Here is a 21,629-nt window from a genome sequence, read left to right on the forward strand (position 1 = left end):
GGCTACAGCTGCACGCCAAACAACCCCCATTACTGCTTGTCGACATCCTGCTCTGGATGAAATTGTATTCTTAGACGTTTATCTGTTACGCGGCGAAACACAAGGAGTTGTGGCTAAATATTCATTGTTCCTCTTTCAAAATGCCCGTCTGACTCCAAATGAAACCTAGATACGACGTGAAGTTCTCATTTGTCACGCAAAAGATGTCATCTGTTGGTGGGAGCCGAGTCTACAAGAGAAGACAGCTGTGTGATTAAAATTCTCACACGCTCTCGCAGTCTAAAATACTGTGGGGCAGACGGCTTATTATGGCATTCCCTTTCATGTCTTTGGAATAAACTTATCACAGTAATGCTCTTCCCCAGATCTCACATTGATTCACATCCCCTTCGGCATGTCAGGAAACTTCAGATGGAGATGAAACGCGAAGGGGAATAAATAGTCTTTCAGATATGCAAGTCTCTAATCAGCTGTGAGACAAACAGTGAGAGTTGAAAGAGAGGTCAACTGCCTTTTCTAGACTCATCCAGACCAGTTTTTCAGATGTACGCCCACACAGACCTGTCATTCAAGGAACAACTTCATTACCAACCACCCATCATGTTCCAAATGTGTTCATAGCTGATTTTAAAGTGACTGCTGATGAGCGCTATCATTTACACACAACACAAAAACACAAAAACGTTTTCTAGCAACTGCACTTTTGGTGACAGTGTCAAGTTTGCACTTCAAGTACATCAGCCATTTTCCCATTACTTTTAGTCATTTTTTGAACCTTATATTGATTACTTTCATCCAATTCTATTTCAAACTATTTCAGTCAATTACTTGTACATTTGGCTAGTTTTGGGTATCAATTTCAAGTTGAATCAGATTTGGCTGCTCAGTACAAAGATTCCATTATTTCTTCTTTTTCATATCTGAGTCTTTTTTTCCCACTACATTAACATAGTCAAAAGCAACACAGTTACTGGAATTTACAGCATTTTTGAGTATTTAAATATCAAAAAAAGACAGCGGCATATGGCGCTAGACTTGAATTGCAATACTGTTATGTCAGGCAGTAAACATTGTTTTGTTCACTTCAAAATATTACAACAACTTGTAATTGAATCAACAGATAAAGCAGTTTAGAATAAATTCAAAGCACTGCCTGCTACAAAATGACTGACATGAACTAATCTATTATAAGTGGTTTGCCATGTTCAAGGTTGTTAAACGATGATAAGTCATACAGTATTTTAAGCTAAGCTGGAACTGTTTCCATTTCTTCTGTGCATTAGATAGATAGATAGATAGATAGATAGATAGATAGATAGATAGATAGATAGATAGATAGATAGATAGATGCCTCATTTGAAATTCAAGTATTAAACTGTATTTGAACTTTTAGCTATGCATTTACATAGCTTGTTCTTAGGGTAACTATTTCAGCTGTTTTACTACTTTTTGTTATCTCTGGCAACCATTATTCTGTTGCTATTTTTTTTACTGTTAATTCACTACTTTTAGATCCACTTGTTGATTATTTATGACTACAATGACTGCAAAAGTCTGTCTGTTTGATAAGTCTTTTTCTACAATAAATACTACAATGGATTTCTATCTGTCATCACATAAAACTGTCCAGTTACTCATGCATCCTTTAGTAACTATACATGTAGGCCTACACTCTTAAATATAAGTTTCTTGTTTGGGAATCACTACACTTCTTAGCAGTAGGATGTCATATAGTACCTTTTGATTGGCACGATCCATATGGGAAAATTCCCAAACACGCTCCCCTAAAACCCCAGGAAAAGTGCAAGCCCATAATGAGAAGTGACAGGCGGAGGATGATAAAAAGAATCCATCCATCACCTCCACGGAAAAGTGCATTTGAATAGCTGGTGTCCATTTACTTGTCAGCATGCGGTTTAGTTTCATGGTAAGAGCCAGTTTCTATGAAGTCAAGTCCTGCACACAAGACGCCAAGCAGCAACGTCATGCTTTGATCTCTTTACCTGCTGCGTATATTTGATCTCATCCCCGCTCGTCTGACTGCAGTCTGGCTCACAATGTGGCAAACAATGGCCTCATGCTGAAATGAACATGGCGGCTGATTGACGTGGAAAACATGATTGCCACACGTTTCCAGGCTTTTCTGTTCGGGCGGTGTAATGTCATAAAGATTTCCAGCGTTAAGGTGAGCTCTTGTGGGTTGTCATGCACCTTTGATAGTTCCTGTTCTGCTACATCAAGGCCTGCCGTTGCCAATTGCGGTTGCAACTCTTGCAGAGAAACAGAACACTTGTCATTAGCCGTGGATTCAGCCTCCTGATCAACTCTTGACGTCCTCTGCACAGACACAGTAACAGTCTGGTTGCCTTCAGACTGGGAATTAACAGGAAATAATGGCGTTGAACCATCTTTCCATCTCTGTTTGTTTCCATAAGTAGACCAATGCATGTGAGAGTATGAAGGACGGCTCAATAGCACTATTTTTTGTGTTGTTACTCAATACTGCACTGCCTATCAGTATTATTACCAAAGGGCTCAGTGCACACCTAATGGTCTTCAGCAGTAATAAATGTTACATTCCACCCATGTTGGAATGGAGAAAACGCCTTCTTGATTGAAGGAAAAAGGCAATCGAACAATTCCCTAGAAAGATTCCCCAACTCTTGGCTTTCTTTAATGCAGTTATTTGGTCTCAAGTCAGCACTGCAGCCTACAGTTGCTGCTTAAGGATGTAGTTTTCAGAAAAATGCAATTTAGTGTGCATATGAATCTTACAAATACCATGATGACAGAGGTGGGTATCATGCTTTCCACAGAAAATATGTGTTTACATATGACAGAGGAAAACACACACTGTAAATTATCGCAAAAATGCAGCCAAATTCTAACAAGTAGTCTGCTGTTTTCACAAAATACTGTTAAAAACTGCACAATTTGAAGCGTTTTTCGAGCCAAAAACAAGAATGACTGTGGTGATGGGGTGAACTGGACAAAGAAATGTACACAAAGGGACAAAAGCAATGCACAAAGTGACAAAGTGAGGGCAAAATTGCGACGAAGTGACACAAACAAAATGAGACATATGAGACGAAACAACACAAGTGAGACACAAAACGACAAAAACGACACACAAAAATGAGACAAAACTACCCGAACAAGATGTAAAGCGAAAAAATGCGAAAAAGAAGACACAAAATAACAAAAACAAGATGGAACACACAACAAAAATGAGACAAAACAGCACAAACAAGAGGGAAAATGACAAAAATTTGCCACACAACAAAAACCAGGGATCAAGATGACACGAATGAAACATACACACAAAATGAGACACAATATAACATAAACGACACATAAAAGAACAAAAGGTATCCACATTTTTTTCAGACATGAAACAAAAGAAAAAGGAGAAATGAGGACACACGAACGAGACACAAAATAACACAAACAAGACACAAAACGCCAAAAATTGGACAATTTTGAGACAAAACAACACAAACAAGAAGCAAGATACAAAACTTCAGTTAGTTAATGTTGATTACATGATAATAGGAAACAAAAACAGAGCATTGTTTGAAAGTCATGTCACAGAACTGACTGACTAGGTTGAGTAGACTTCAGAATTAACTATCAAAGGATAAAAGGTGAGCATTAAATTCTGATTTTAATGGTTAGACAGAATTTAATACAGGACGAGACACTGTTCCTTAACTTGGGTGCGATAGCAGAAAAGCCCTATCACCTTTGGTTTGGAGGCCGAGAAGAATAATTGTGATGAACATATCAGTAATACATTGTGGAGTTACATCGTTAAGGCCTTTATAAACAAACTACTACATTTTAAACTCTTTATTTCATTGAAAGCCAATGCAAATGAGCCAGAACTGGAGTGATGTGCTGTCTTTTTTCTTCTTTTTGAGTAACTGGCTACTGCATTCTGACCTCACTGTAGTCTGGCAATGTTGGACTATAAAAACCCCATATACAGAGAGTTACAGTAGTATGGATAATAATTTCCAGGACTTTGTAAGATAAAATCTGTTCCAGTTTGGTGATGATTCTTAATAACTTCTCCTTAATAATGCTGCTGACTCATTCATTAAAACTGAAAGTGGAGTCCAGGAAGACAGACAGAGGCCCAAGTGCACTGCTAATGCTGTTAGCAAAGGTGGGTGAACCAAACATATTTAGCTCAGTTTGGTTTTGATTCCGTTGAGAAGGAGTATTTGTTTCCTTTATAGTGTGAGTCATCATCTGTTTCAAATCATAAAATTAGTTGTTCTACAGTACACAGTACTGACTAAGGATGTTCTGATCAAATTATGTCGCCCCCAATTTTAAGCTGGTCATTTAATATTATTATTTGCTGATACCCAATATCACAGCCTGTCCTCAAAACAAAAACGACCACATAGGTCGTCTGTACACGCCCGTATTACGTGCTACGTTTTGACTATGCGACCTCTGGCGGTTGAGTAAATATCGACACTCCGGTGCCGCAGGTGAAACGTCATCATGAACAAACATTTATCTAACACTATCCCTATCCCTATCCCTAGCCATAACCATAACCCTAAACCCTTGCTGGGAAAGTGAGGAAAAAGCCGTTTCGCAAGGGAAAAGCCGTTTCTCGAATTAAATCCCGTAATGCGTTCCTTTTCCCCGTAGGGACGCTAACGTTGGTCGTATTCCGGTGCACGTTACATACGACCAATGTGGTCATATGAATTTGAGGACTTGTTGCAATATCATTATTCCAGAAAATACACTCTTAAAATATTGAAGATTTCTTTAATATTTTGGGTTCATTAATGCACGGTGAAAGGTAGTGGTTACATCCATCTTTACATGCAGTCTTTGAGCCTATCAGTAATATGATGCTGTTGACAGAGAATTTAAGGGATAAATTAAGCTGAAATTGTAAAAGAGCATGGAAAACAAACATAACATCCAGAGTGAAAACCACACGCTTACTGTGGCTAACATTTATTAAAAATGATCATATTAAGTTGCAGCTGATATTATGTACAGTCTCACTTACGTGGTTAAATGGGAATCATAAACAGTGGCACTCTGCCTGTGAAAATAACCCTTCATGATCTAATAGTTGTTGTTATCAGGGTCTTTTAAAGAGAAAACCTGTGCTACAAATTGGGCATGTGGAGTTGAGAAGATTTACCAAGCACAGAGGGTCTAATGAAAATCATTATATTGCAAAATGGGAAATGTGGGATCCAACGGTTTTGGAGTCTGCTGCTTCATATTTGAATGAAATTGTTGGAGTAGCCCTTTGCATTTCCCTGGGAAAACCATAGGGTGTAGCATGGAGAATGGACTGTTACGTCTTGTTGTAAATTAGGGGAGGCTAATTGAGTCTCACAGACCTTTATGTTTCACTTGGGGCTTTTGTGAGTTGAACCACTATAATTACCACCCACCAACTGTGAATATTCAGCTTCTGACTTTTAAATTCAATGCAGAGTAGAATTAACAGCGACCGCCTCATGATTACTACACTGCTACATCGCCTGTGCATTTCCACAGAGCAGTCATTTTAAAGCAGAGCACCTTCTGTATTTGAATGTAATTTCTAAACTCAAATGTTCTCATTTTTAAGTGCAACAGTTGGGCTAAATTGCATTTCTCTTTGTAATATGGCTTCTTCACCTCCTAAGCAGGCCAGCCACAGGCAAATCAATATTCACAGTTTATACACTCAGGTGGAAATAAGGTGATGTGGTGTTCACTGCTTCCTGAAATGTATTTGTTGTTGTCAAATTGGGGGCCGAGGGCCAGTTTTGTCAGAAAAGCAATATTTACCTGCAAAGAAATGATTGTTTTCTATAATAGTCATCAATTTTAAGGGTTAGGTTAAAGTTTTAGACACATTTGTCTTTGCGGTATTATTAATTTGCAGCTCTGGGCGAAGTCATGTCTCGAAGATCAATACGGCACACACAGGTTACAATTAGGTGGAAATTAATCAGAGCCACAGGCTTGTTCACCCTGTAAATAATCAAGGGACAAATCCTGCTACCGCCTAGAAACCAAACAGGAGTAAAACACCCGAGTCTGGCGCAATTCGAGGATCAATCAAAAGGCTTTTATGGAAATGGCTGGAAAGAGAAAGATTCTGAAATCGAGCTGTGATGAATAAGCTGGTGGAGGAGAGTGTGCAGAAATCAATAGCAGATGATTCATTTCTGGCGGCGTAATGGTAGCAAGCTGAGTCCCCCAGGAAGTCTGAGCCATTTGTGTGGGTGTTCATGTATGAGTGTTAGAGTGTGCACATGGAGAGGGCTGTGTGTGCCTCTCTTTTTGTGTACAACACGAACTTGTGACTTTATTCTGTTTGTGCATTTGGATTTTCTGCATGGATGTAACAATAGCAAGAAAAAGCCGGCTGTGCAATGAATAGATGGAGTCCAGGCACAACATTTTACGACTTCATTAGGAAAACACAAGGTCTTTATGTGCTTCACCTGACTGGTGTTTATGCCCAGTTGAACCCTTTGTGCCCAATAAATTTACAATCCAAGCACTAAGATATCACTTATTTATCAATTAATAAAGTAGAATCAAACACTTGCAATCACAAAAACACTACCAATACCTTCTGAATATGATGTTTGTCATGGATATAATGGCTTGGAAAACTGGTTAATGCTGAAATGCAAGAACAGAACAGGTACCAGCAGGTGTAGAAAATCAAAAAAGACTTCACTTTTTACATAACTTCAGTGTTTATGGCCAAATCAGGAAATCAAATGTACATTTTTCTGTCAGCATACTTTAAATCTACCAAATTCGAAGCAGGAGGTGCTTTTTTATCACATTCAGACATCAGCAGTTTTCACTTTCTAACTTTCACCACTGCTGAAAACCGCTGAAAAACTTTACATTCCATACATTTGACAGGAGAACTTCATTCCCTATAAGGGCCTTAGGACTCTATTTTTAACCCTGCTCATAAAACACTCACAAATGTCACATAGCTGGAAACAATGGTCAGCTTTAGTCAAAAAAAAAACCCATAAGCAAATGCCAAACTGATGCATTATTGATTCTGAATAGATGATTAGCATGAATAAATAATAAACTGTGAACTCACAACTGAGTTTGCTTTCGCAGTTGTAAATGACAGACTTCTTCCAGCCGCAAATTATATCAGCCGCAGCTAACTGATATTAATGGTGTGAGTTAAACACTTAGTCGCACATTGTCTGAAACATCACTCTGCACAGGAACATAATTCTAATGAAGCACGAGGTAAATTCAATAAAGAGGAAGTGTTACTTCGTCTGTGAATATGTCCTATTACTGTGACTCTTTATCCTCCATCACATCGCAGTCAAAGCCACTTTATTCATGATTTTGACTTGCCTAGTGACCTTCCTGCCCTTGTTCCCTGAGCCAATAAGTCCCTGTTCTTTAAATATCACTTTAATTCTGTCATTCTGCCTTTCAGACCTACTATTATTAATCCCCATCACCGCCTCATCCTCCTGGAAGTTCAGGGTGCATTAAATGAAGTCTCCATCATCCATTAACGATCTAAGCATCAATATTCCAAGACAGATCAGATCATTTTGCTTTTAAATGTGACACAATTAGTTTGAAAGAAGTAGGATTTGTTTAAAAAAAGCTTTTATTAGGTGTTTAAAATTAAAACAAAAATACAACTACGGAATTAAATTTATGTTTAGAAATTAAATATTAGTTTCTTTCTGTAATTAGTACTGGCCAAACTAGTTTTCTTGTTGCCAATGCGATATGAAAATGTTGCTTTTGTGTCCTGTTCTTATGTGCATTTTTAACAAATTACAGAACAACTTCCTTTCATTAACCATTTTGTTTTCCCATGACATGTATAGCCAGGAAAGTTATATGTGTGGCTAGCCAGAATACAATATTGATCCTGTTACAGTAAGATTCCTTTTGGACATTAATGTGGCTGTCGTGGTTGTATATGTTATGCTAACATTGAACTTTCTGCCTACGTCACGGAGATTTTCGGAAATGAAGGGTCATGCAAAACAATGTATACTGGATGTATACTGGGGCCTAAAAACGCCACAATAAAAAAAACAAACATTCCATTTCATTTTGCTAACTGCATCATCTGGAGATACTTGTTGACATACATAAATAAGTATGAAATGAAAATAGTTTTCTCATACTACGAATACAAATGTCAGCATTTCTTAAAACACTTTCAAACTGTAAGAGATAAGATAGTGATAAGATAAGATTGTGCAAACAACAAGGAAATGAAGTACAAAATCAAAAAAAAAATCCAAAATAAACCAAGATATACATATACAAGTACTAAATAGAAATAAAATTCCTGCACATGCCAGTAGAATTGCACAGATTCTTACATAAATGGAAATATTGACATAAGTATTAATATTGTACAGGTTATCATTATTGCAGAGATTTTTCTGTAAAGCAGAAAAATACCTATGTAACACATGTTCTAGGTATGTATGAGAAATAATAATATTGCACGGGGCATTTTAAAAGTCCAGAATCTTCATCATTCACAGAATGTGTCTCTATTGTACTCTATGTGGTTAATTTGCGTGTCATGATGTGTGGTAAATATATGAGAGACAACTTAATGAAAGAAATTTAGATTTTATCTTTACAAAAACAGTGGTGTTGATAATAAAGTCACATCAAATTCATTGATTAGTTGCCTAGCATGGCTTTAATGGAACTGAATCTTGCTGATGATACAGTTATATCAGCCTCCACACTTAAAAAACAACAAGCCCTCAAACTCCGTGCCCCTAAATACGACCCATGAGAGCGTATTTAGGTTAGCGCCCCTACAGGAGACAGGAAGGCATTACAGGATTTAATTCGTGAAACGGCTTTTCCCTCACTTTCACAAGACGGGTTTAGGGTTAGGGTTAGGGTTAGTGTTAGGTCAAAGTTTGTTCATGCTGACGTTTCAGCTGAGACACCAGAGTGTCGATATTTACTCAACCGCCAGAGGTCGCTTAACTTCAAAACGTAACACTCGGTCGTAATAAGGGCGTGTACAGACGACCTATGTGGTCGTTTTTTTCAAGGAGGACAGTCTCTTAAAAAAATATGAATTCATTTAAACTTGACTTTTCCAAACAGTTGCTTTTATCACTTACTTACTCAGCTCCTGCATTAATATTATATATTGACAATGTCTTTGCTCTTTGTCACACTCCTGATCAAACCAGCGTAGGCTTTACCCATCCGTTTGCCATCACAGTCACCTCTCCACCCAGAAAACCCTCGCTGCAGTCGGCAACACATCCCCAAAAAACAGCACCCTTGCCAGAAATCTCTTCTACTTGCTTTTATTAAATCGATAAGTTCAAAAGGTAACAATGTGTATTGTAAAAAAATTTTTTTCTAAAACAGCCTTTTCAGGGAAACTGCTGCATCAGAGCTGAGGCAAGTGTTGAGAGGTAATCTTTAGGTCAGGCTATAGACCGGAGGGCTTCACAGGGCCAAAGACAAATAGAGAAGGGAATAGTAGATCTGTTCATTCTGCCGAGATTCATTGCTGCTGCCACGCCATAATTATCTCCACTCTGGGGCTTGTCGGCCAGCCATTCTGCAAAGCACTCATTATACACTGTATATTGTGGACGCTCTTTGTCTCTGTCGCTTTCCCTCCTCACACCTTGCTGCTCTCTGTTCCCGTCTCTCACCCGCTTTCACTCCTCCTCCCCCTCGTCCTCCCAGTCTCCCCAGTCTCTGCAGGCTCGTGTGAGTGTCAGATGTGGTGTCACTTCTCTCCTGGTGGGCCCGAGCTGCGTAATTGAACAGCTCTGCTTCCCGACTTCATTTTATTCAAAGTGGAAGGCGGCCGGACTCCCCGGGTATCTTCACAAAAAATGAGACAAGAGTGGGAATGTGATGGCCTGCTGCAGAGGAGGTGTGCGGCGGCAGTGTGAATTCCAGGTGAGATGTGTCTATCGAGTCTGTTTCTTTTACCACTTTGGGGAGTTAGCGTGAATGTGTTCTACTTTTTAGGAATCAGTGTCAAACAAGTAAATAGAGGCCTTTGCAGTATTTACTGACACTGTGGAGAAACCAGGAGCCTGCTGCTACAACTGCTTACTGTTTGATTATAGATTTAGGTTAGCTTTAGCTTGAACTACATGTTTAACCCATATTACAAAGCTAACTGAGACCACTCATGAAATTAATGTTAACTTGCAAATACATGACCCATTTACACCGAGGAGTAAAAAAGTAATGGAGAAAGGACAGTGCAAACAAAATGCTGTACAAAAATACTGCAGTAGATTACAAAATCAAAATGGCAGCCCTCTCAGCTTTCCCGCCAATTTGCCTAAATGGTCACTAGTAATGTTGCAGCAGAAGAAAAGGTAAATAAAAAAAAACAGGGGAATTTTACATCCTTAACAACCCCAATTTGATTTCTCTAATGAATGTTTAGTCCATAGAAGTCCTATTTGCAAAACCTGTGAACAAACTAAACTAAGCTGCCAAATATATACTATAAAATAACAGAAAATGTCCATCTAATAAAAATCTAATGATTCTATAGGCAACTAAACATCAACAAAACATGTTTTTTAAATAAATGATAAAAAATAACTGTATTTTGACCTTTTAACAGTGCTTATACGTATATATTCTGCACTGATTAAAACATTAAAATGCATTCAGAACTTTTGTTTTGAAAATCTCTGTAGTTAAACAAGAGATTTCTTACTAAAAAAAAACAAATCTACATAAAATGATAGAACCAGTAGTTACCTTTTCTGTTATTTGCCACTGTTTCAATCTAGTTTTAGAAATATATATACACTATTAGCTGTTAATTTACGAGCTTCATCTGTTGAATAAAAATGTAATATTTGTGAAATTACGACAAAAAAAGATTTTCTTTCACATTTACAAGTGTTTAACATTATTTTATTTAGATATATACATTCACAGTCTTTTTTTGTGTTGGTATTTTTCTATTTTTTTTTAAAAAAAGGAAAAGTTAAAGCAAGTTTTATTTGTGTCATCATAGGTCGAGCAAACACCAGTGGGTGGGGCCAGTATGGGAAACACTAATGAGCACATGCAGAAGGACATACAATGCAGAAGCAGGACTGGGAGCTATAAAAGTCTACTTCGAGCAAAACATACAGTTCTCTTTAATGCATTTATGACTAAACAAGAACTGGAGAACCAGACTGAAAGATCTCACCCACTCACTTGAATGAAAATTGCTCGTCTGATGCATGAAAAAAAATGCTTTCTAGCTTCCAGGTTTCCTTCCATCATCTACTGTGAAACGCTGGCGTATCTCAGCCCACCCCGAGAGTCTGCCCTTACATCCCCTCCTGAGAAGTCGTTTAGAGATTCCACTCATCCTCTGAGAGCATTCCTAGACAGCTTTCTTTCGACAGGACTTTTGCTGATCGGAGTCTTGCGTCTGTATTTAGAAAATTATGGATCTGTGATGAAGTCGGTTTTCTCAGCGAACAAAGCCTGACGTATTGATCTTCCGATGGTGTGCTCACTTTTGGTCTGCCCGATCGTGCTCAGGATACAACTGATCCAGTTTCCACAAAGTGTTTTAGAGTGCCACGCTCTGCCCCCTCAGAAACCTTCAGTCTAGTCGGGATTTGATGCTGAGAAAGCCTCCTCTTTGCTCAGAATAACAATGCGACTTCTGACACTTTCACTTAGCTCTGACGCCATGTTTCCTGCTATCACAATACTACTTAGTAAGCAATGTTCTGCTGGGACCTTGAGGCACAACCATATTAATAGCAGGCGAACAATGGCTGCGAGTTACTTGAACGAGCTTCTGGTGAGTCGATCAGATCCACCCGAGTGTCATCTGAGTGGAAGAACAACTGCAGGAAATCTGACCTTTTGAACAAAGGAGTCACCATGGTTGGTGCCACGTAACTGCTTCAGTATGATTGCTGACCCAGAAATAGTGAAGAATCCTGTTGTTCATTTTCCTTCTTGTGTTTTTAAGCCTTTCCAAATCCTTACACTTTCTGAATATTTGCATAAATGGACCTAAAGTCACATGACATCTACAGATTGTGCAGCTTTGTCAATTTCATGCACACTTGTCATCATTTGCTGGCAAAGGAAGACGAGGCGTTCAATGAAAACTCAATAGTTGACTTCATGTCTTGATGATGAATTCAAAACACTATTATTTGACTGCAATGGAGGAATGTCATATTTACCACTCTGTTGCTCTTAATTTCAAAATGTTTTAAATATAGAAAGAGTGCTATGTAAAAGCCATTCAGCAGTTTGTATGATATACATTTTTCGAGATTTTTGTTTGGTTTTCAGTCGCTTAAAGCTGCATTTACTGAGGAAACAAACAAGCAAGCAAACAAAAATGAGCTACATTTTACATAATACAGCTGTGTAAATGGCACATTAGCAAATAGCCGCCCATTGGCACAGAGCAACATTAGTGGTAATTTCCAGTCGACTTTTTCATTACCAGATGGATGCAAGTGCAAAATGTTTACCCTGTTTCTAGCTTTGTTTTGAGCTACAACAAACTACTGAGAGAATACCTGGATTTTTATCTGTCATGTCATCTGCGTATCATTTAATGCCAGTTACATAGTATATAGTGTATTTATCAGAGAGAAAACACTCTGAGGATGATAAAAATGCCAATATTGATTCAAAATATTAAAGTTGCAGGTAGTCAAACCAAAACAATGACATAAAAACAGTCAAAAATTGGCGGAGGGATTAAAGGATCTGCAAAGTCAGGTTAAAATTAATCACAGCTTCAGTGACACATTCACATTCCACATAGTCATTTAATTTATTGCTCATGTAAAAAGTTAGTGCAGCTTTAAAGCTGACTAGAAAAAATAAAGGCCTGTACTGAGGTCCAGCCTTTGTTTGTTACTACAGATGCAGATCAGAGGCCTTCCTGTGTCATTAAAGTGAGGATTTAGACTGAGACACAGTAGAAAGTCTATATATTGTGAAACAGTCACATTGAAAATTCATTTATTGTGCCAGGTGCCTTCTGCCCTTGTTTGTGAGTGTTGATATTGGGGTTTTAAAGGCTTTAAGTGCCCAAGGAGGTCCAATGGAATTCTATATCCTGACAAAACATTTATCCTTTCTCCAGTGCCGGAGCTGATCTGACAGGCTTTACTGTAGACTCTCTGAACACCTGAGCAGGGCGTCGTGAATACAAATACATCGCTGTACCTCGTCGGTTTCATCCCGGTTTAGCCTGCCTGCAAGCCTCGCTATCTGCTTAATCTGGGGAGCCTGAGTCGTAAATTCAAAATTTGTACGGATGTCTGCTGGTATGATGATATTTGTGCCTTGAAAATGTGACGGCGCAGGAAAAAGTAGGCCCCTTCTTAAAGTTTTGCCATGTAAATTTGATCAGTCTCAAGAAAGAGGAACGACCGCTGCCGTGCTTGTTTCTGCACAGCGAAAGCACGGTTACGTTTCTCTGTAAGCATTGGATTTAGGTTCATTCAATTTGTACCTTATCTTACTCCTTCGGCAAAAAGCAACCATGAGGATCTTGTTTTTGCTCTCCAGTTTTTTCTGGCTTAGCATCATTCCACTCATGTCTGAGTAAGATGACAGCTCAGCACAGAATCTATCTATAGAGAGAGCTTGAGAGCAACATTGCTGCATTAATTTGCAGTAAAAACTTAAAATGTCACATGTCACTACAACTCCCTGCCTGGTTGCATAATACATAATCCTAAAGCATTTTAACATTTCCCCAGGTGATGTAAACTACAGTTTCAGTGCATTTGTGCAGGCTGAAAGCAGGCCATCTTCAAACACAATGATACTTCTATGTTTTCTTTTGCATGAAAAACGTATTAATTTTCACATTGAAGGTCAGAAAAGACATTTTTGGTGGCCAAACATCTCGAAAATGGTAATAACTCTACATTAAGCTTATTATTGAGATAAAAGTGGATGGTGGTGGTAGTGGACTGAACTTCTTACATCTCTTTAGTATTTTGTCCACTTTATAAACATACATGTGGTTGTCAAAATGTTAGAAATATTTTATAATATAATGCAGTCCAGTGCACCACTACCATAAATAAACATGATAAACGTGAATATAAACATGAAGCAGAAGTATCGGCTCTTCTGATGCAACAAAAGTCAAAGTACAGTTCAGGGCAGAGCTGTTGGTGTACAGTGCATTGGATTGGATTCACAGATGTAGCTAAATTGGTCAGTAAGTGTCGGCGTTCTTCAGATTCAGTGTCTTTGTTACAAAGTAAACCCAATTCTCCAAAAGTTATTACAAGGGGACATATCCTTATCAACTTAAAAATCAAGTCCTTACATTTTTTTGAAAGGAAAAGGAATGAAAAAATCCTTGTTCTTAATATGACCGTGCTGCATTCTATAAAACCTTGGAATGAAATATTTGTTTTAACTGGACAAGAAAAACATTCCTTTGGGATAGCTGATATTAATCGCTTGCTATTACATTTGAAAACCAAAAACACAAATATTATATTGTGTTTTTCATCCTACTGTTTGGTAAAGGCAAATTCATGGTTTCAGTTTCCACATGTCTGATGATGTATAATCAGCCAGTGTCTGTCTGGCCAAAATCTCATTTGTCCACTCAGTTCTTCTAAAATATCAATATCACACGAATTGAATAACAGAGTTTATCTTGTTTCAATGCAATTTTCTGCCAAGAAACCTTGAGTTCTGGCATTTATGTGCTTGTTACTTTGACACGCACCACCCACCTAAAGATCGCTCCGGGTTCAGGACCTCAATGAAGAGCCCAGCCATTATCCAGGCCTCCTAACTCCCCAGATCCCAATCCAATGGTACATCCATGATGTGTGGAGGCCCCAATCCACAACCCACAGGACCCAAAGGGCTTCCTGCCAACATCCCGGACACCACAGGACTGATGAACCTGGACAATACTAGGCTGGTGGTTTTAATAGTGTGGCTGATTGGTGTACCTTTACCTGACTGATTCATTGTTACCATATGTAGAAAATGGTTATGTAATTCACGTTTTTAATGTAATAATTAGAATAATGAGTCATTTGAAATGTGACTGCATCGTCACTGTTTGCACTAAATGTGAGATACAGTAAATTGGTCTTATTTTAAATACAAAGAGGGATTTCAGTGTTATATGAAGGTGCTTTCAGGCTAAATGCTGATTAAAATAACTATAGGACTTGTGAGACATACTATCTCCATCACCCTCTCTTCACCTATAAGATTTTTATAATTGGATAAAATATTGTATTTGTTCCATCTAACAGAATCAAATCTAAATCAGTTTTATGCTACATTTTAGCAGCCAACAGGTGCACAGTTTTATTATTTATTACAGTCTGGCTTTAGTGTAGAGTTATGAAGCCCATCTGACCCCCTCCCAGAGAGTCCCAGCTCAAACGCTGATATATTTCTCCTGCTTCATTCGCCTCCACGTCTAGACTGCAGCTAATAGCTGATATGGGAGGCAACCTGATGGCCATCGCTGGAGGTGAGGCCTTTCTGTTTTGTACTGGCGACATACTGCTGCCCCAGATGCTCCTGGCTAGCAGCCTGTCCCCCCAAGTCACATCCAACAGCAGGAAGAAAACTTTCCCCCCCGAGGATGTACTTTCCCACCGGCCATGCAGCGACAGCCGGTGCCTATAGAGGTACATGAAGCTGTCAGCTCGTCGAACTGCTAAATCACATCCCCTTGATGTCGGGCTTGATTGGCATGCTGCTTTGGATGAACAAAGAGAGAACAGAGATCATAAAATTTTGGAAACAAAGTGCCTGCGCCTTTGAAGAGAGATGTTTACTCCACATGCACGAACCAGTGGGGTTTATTTGATGCAGGGGCAGGCTAATTGCGGAGACAACACTTAAATCTGTGATAATTACAAGTGATCTGGGGTGAAATATAATAACTGGAAATTGTGCCCCAGAGGAAAGCGGATGAAGCTGTATTTCATGAGCCAACCCAATGTGGCTGTCGGACGGCCGCTGTGCTGTAGCATCACAACGGTGATCTTAATAAGGGAGCATTAAGCAAATTACCTGTGAAAATGGACAGTCATTTCCCTGCCCCAGGCAGCCCTTTTTTCATCTGATTAGACCATCGTAGTCATTAATCTGAAAGGAGGCCATTCTTCAGCTGCTGCACTGCCAGTGTGGCTTTTCAGGAGACTGTTTATTCATAACATCGTGTTGGAAAGTGACAGGGTTATGAGCCCAGGTCGGACAGACATGTATATCTATAATTGACCTCGAGTGCCTGAGCTCTCTCCTCTGTGACTCACACCATTCAACACACACACACTCACACAGACACACAGTGAAACATGCTAATCCCCACACATGTGCAAACATGCGAAACCCATGGAAATTACTGGTTATACAAACCTCCGTGTTCGCTCATGCAATAAATACACAAGCAGGTGAATAAAGACACACATACACCAGCCTCCATGTGCACATAAATGGCTTATCTGCAGTGATGTTCTAGAGAATGTATACACTTAACCTGCACAAATGCGGCATGTACATATACATTCGATATATTTACATAACTCTAAGAGCCATCCGAACACTACACCCTGATGTGATGGTCAAGAATGTAAATTTGAAACCACGGGGAGGAATTTGCTGCTTCGACAGCCTCTGCTTTTCTGGGAATGCATTCACATGTTTTCTTTACTACAGCTAAATTACTATTCCAACAGTCTACATGCCATTACAATATAATGATGATAATTAGTAGCAATAATATCATGTATACCTCTATCCATCTATCTATCTATCTATCTATCTATCTATCTATCTATCTATCTATCTATCTATCTATCTATATTTCATTATTTCCTTTTCAAGCATAAATATGTTGTATTCTGCGAGGATGCAAACTTTCTGCCGTGTAAGTCCACTTTTCCTGAGTCTAAAAATCTTGCTGCAAATATGAGGTCAAACACTGGCCTGCTCACAGTCAGCAGCTCTGTACAGTTAAGTTTTGGGAAAATCATGTCTTCATGGAACAGACTTTTTGCAGAGGGGACAGAACCAAACACAAACCGCTGACACAAAGTTGGACACCGGCCTACTAAGATTTCCCTTTATTTTTGGACCGCAACAGGAACAAAAATGGCTCCAGACGTCCCAGCGCTGCCCTGAGCAGCTGCCATCATCCCTTTTACCTCCTCTGACAAACTGTGTAATGGGATGTGGCCCGGTCCTGGACCACAAACTGATACCTGCTATTTCCTGCCACCACTGCACAGCCCGCACCTCTGACAGTAATTATAAATCAACAGTGAGGTGACGGTGAACACACAGCGCCGAGGCAGAGTTAGACTTGCACGTTCTGTTAGTCTTCCTTTATCTCCCAGCTCTGTTGTTTACCCTCTCCTAATCTTGCTTGCTCACATTGTGCCCCCCGTAGGGAAGCCTCTGTACTGCATGTAACAGAATCCTTAAAAAATGCTGTGAATGTTTTCCAAATTGCAGAAATTTTTCTTCCTCTCAAATGCCACCATTTGCAAGCTTGAGATTTGTGATGAACTTTATTATAACGTTCAACAGTGAGGCACCTCATGCGAGCAATTATCTTATAGGAGCAGGGATAACTCAGCGTGGAATCGTGTCAGAATCACCGGCCACGGCTGTCAATTTAAATATAAGGATGAACTGAGGTGACTTTTACTCAGGGTAAATCGTCCAGAAAGAAGCTGCAGCGCTACAGGCAGTACCTTAAAATGTCACAACAGAAAACAATGCAAATGATGTAACTGGGTGTATAATGAGTCGGCTCACATTTTCTCCCACGTCTCGCTGAATGAAAACTGAGTCTCTCTTCAGTCCCACAGTAACTGCAAAGAATTTCTGCTTACCCAGCAAGAACCCAAACAGTTGACAATATAATTTCTCAACTCATTATTTATTTATTTGGCTTTTTCTGTTTTTTTCTTCCTCTTCTTCTTCTTTTTCTTTTTGCCATTGTGGAAATAACGAGACATGCCCTGAGAGAACGTCCCGGCTCTCCCTGGTGTAATTGGTGCTGGCTTCATTCTGATGTGTCAGTCACCCACTGCAGTAGATTTACAACTTCATCTGGTGTGGGTGAAACCCCGTAAGAGCACTTTCCCCACCGACAGGTTCTGTTTCACAGCATTACAGTGCTTCCTCCGTCGCTGGCGAGGGAGCCGACTTCACTCTTCATACACGGCTGAATGTGTGTGTAGGCAGTCTGCAGCATTATGCAATGAATCAATGGGCAGTAATGGCTCAAATTTCAGCAGGTTAACACTGCAACCCTGAATTATTTCTCTTTTTTTTGTCTTTTTTGTCGAGGTGCAAGACTAAAGGTGACAGCTTTAGTTGCTAGGGAACCTGATTAATTGGTTGATTAATTAATCACCCTAAATAAATGCCATTTTGAGATAACCAGTTTATCAGATTAATGGCTCAGCTTTAACAGATTACTAGGTTAATAGATAACAGGAGTTACACTGGGTTGTTCCACATCGGCCCCCAAGATCTGACAAGTTACTGCAGATAATGGGGTTTTTTTTCGCTACGTTTCCAGTTCAGTAAGCCATGCCTCCAAGTGGCACAACACACTTACAGCAACGTTAGGCGTCAGTACATTTACCAGACTAGCAGTAAGGGATATTTTTACGGCTACTTATGGACAAATAGTGTTGCTGAGTGGCTTTTGCGAGTTCATCGGATGCACCTTCTTTTTTTTTTTTTGCAGATCTACTTGAGAAAACTGAGAAAATGAAGACGACAAGAGTGTTAAATCAATCCAAAAACCTATAGAGGTTGACCACTAACCTTTGCTATGGAACAAATTGCCCATTCAACTCAAACATTAACAGCATCGTAACCTTAACCTTAAATTGCTTCCCACATATAGATGAACTTTCCATAACTGTTAGTCATAAGACAACATCATAATTAATAAAACACATTAACCTGTTGACAATGTCGAAGCAAAATGTATTTCCTTTGCCCCAAATCAGCCAATGTGGCAACTGTTTGGACATGTTGGATGCTACCCTAGGGTTCAGCTCCTCATGATACAATGGCCAGATTAAACTCCTAGGGTGACCTGGAGAAAGAATACTGTCTTTATTGTCTTAGCCACCCTGAAACCAACTAGTACTCTACAGCTGACATAGTGCCAACCTAGAGGCCTCAAAATTATAAGTTATTTTTATGAAAAAATTACCAAAATTCACTCATTTCTCAAATGGGAATATTTATTAGTTTCCTTATCAAAAGTAAATTTCATATCATTGGTTTGATATAATTTTAACATGTCAATTTGGTCGCTGAGTAATAATAGTGGGCATATTTCAGTATTTTCTGACATTTCACACTGAAAAATCAACAAATCCTTGTCAGGTATGTTGATATAAATAATAACTGGACGCAGCCTTACAGTTCTGCTACGATGGAATAATACACCCTTGCCTGAGGTTTTCAGTGTGTTAATTACTTGAGAAATAGAAAAAAGCAATCTGATGCAACAACTGAGCTAAATATAAACGAAGATAATTGAGGTCTTAAAACTCGATTTGAAACGGCGTTCCTCTTCAAAGAGATGGAGGATGGTATACTTGACAGATGTGATAAACTACTTCAAAAATACACATTTCTATCAGATCTGCAATTTATCAAATTGAAGAGAGAAAAATAGAGTAGAGAAAACTTGGCGACCTGGGCAGTTGTAATCCAGCCTCGCACTTCTATTCTGTTCTTCCACTGACCAGCTTCTCTGCGACACACGAGGATTAAAACTAGGATTAGGTTTGCTTGGTGTCTCTTTCCCACCCAGATTTCCTTAAACAGGATCTGAATCTGCAACCTTTCAGTCACAAGTCTGTCTCTCGAACAGTCAACACACTTCAGCATCACTGGAGATTTTCTCTGCTGGCATAAATTTGTCAGTTTTTCAGCCAATAAAGGGCGCAGACTCACTCCAAGCGCAATGGAGTTTTAAGTCATAGTTGAAAGTATTTGATGTCCACCAGGTGATTGGCAATTTTTAAGCTGTTGTGTTCGACTTTGTGCCAAGGTAAGACAGAATGACATGTCAAATATGATGGAAAAAGTTGTAAAAGAAGAGAGCTGACTGGGTAAGTGATGCTGAAAATCTGCTTTCAGGTATCTCACTTTAAGCTTTAAACCAATTTTGCTGAGTACATCTTCTCAAAAGTCACCCATATGTAGATCTTTTCTGTGAGAGACACTTAACACTTGAACCATATCTGTATGATTAAAGTCATCGACATGCCCACTCAGACGTTAAATCTATCATTTATACACACACAAGAGTGGATGCTAGCATGCAGTGAACCCACACAGTAAAAGGTGTCCTTAATACAGCAGGACTCATGGTTCACAAAGTAATAACTGTGCAGAGTACTGTGCAGGGAACATCCCAAATATTATACGATATAATGTCTTTGGGTGTTTCTGAAGAGCTTCAGATTAAATTGAGCTCAGCGACTCCAGAATCCTTGGCTTTGGGCCCTTGTTAAGATAAAACTGGCATTATACATAAGAGAGTACATGCAGCTACACGGTTCTCTTTCTTTTTTGGAAAAGCCAGTTTTGTCAGTTTCCTTTCTGGCCAGCTAGTGTGCCCCATGCAGTCAAGATCCCCCTTTCAATTATTTTCAGTATGAAGAAACTGTGGGTTGAATAACCTGAACTGTGCAGAATAGCCACAGTGGGCTCTCCGGTATTCTGCTTTCCAAATGAGAGCCACTTTTCAAGGTCACACAGCAATCCGTTATTAATTTGTCCACTGACAATAACTTCCTGGGGTCTTCCCTGCCATCTTTCACAGGAACAACTCAATCTCGTGCTATTACTGTTTGCAGAAATCAGTTGCATCAGTCGCCTGCAGACAACCAATTGAATATTCCACCCCCTGCATCTTTTCCAATGGCCATGTAATGCCACCGCTGTTGCTTAGATCTGATCAGGAAGATATTTCTTAGGGAAAGTTAATGGGGACAACGATGCCTGCAGATGAGATTGCCTCATCACATTTTGGCTCCAGTCTGCAGTACTTTGTATTAAAGAAAGGCCACCAAAGCTTTACTGTCACTGAGTATGTAATGAAACTGCAAGGCATAAACTGTGGGTGTGAAAATGTTTACTGTTTCCTTCCTACAGTTTTTTTTTTTTTTTTTTATCACACGCTAGATTAAAGGAAAACACTGGGGCTGTCAAAAACATGACTAATGGTCTAACTGCTACACTAACAGCCTCCAGAAGCCGAAATGTTCATTACATCCCACAATATGAAAGAGTTCGGGCCCAGTGTTTTTCAGATAAAATGCTTAACCTAACAGCATTTGAAGCCTCCTTCTGACGTCCAATTTTTGAAACTTTCAGAAACCAACAAACCAACAGGAACGCTCACTGTGTGCAGTCTTTGGATGGGAGTGTGGAGGAGGGAATGAAAGACTTTTCTCAAGCTCTCTTTTTCTTACTTCTCCCAGCTTCCTTCAACACTTTATGCAAGACCAAAGCCACAACAGCTTTTGAAGAGTCATTGTTATCACTATTTAATGATGCCTCACATCTTGCCAAACTTGCTT

The sequence above is a fragment of the Acanthochromis polyacanthus genome, chromosome 16 (assembly GCF_021347895.1).
Source record: "Acanthochromis polyacanthus isolate Apoly-LR-REF ecotype Palm Island chromosome 16, KAUST_Apoly_ChrSc, whole genome shotgun sequence".
In the NCBI taxonomy this organism is placed as follows: Eukaryota; Metazoa; Chordata; class Actinopteri; family Pomacentridae; genus Acanthochromis; species Acanthochromis polyacanthus.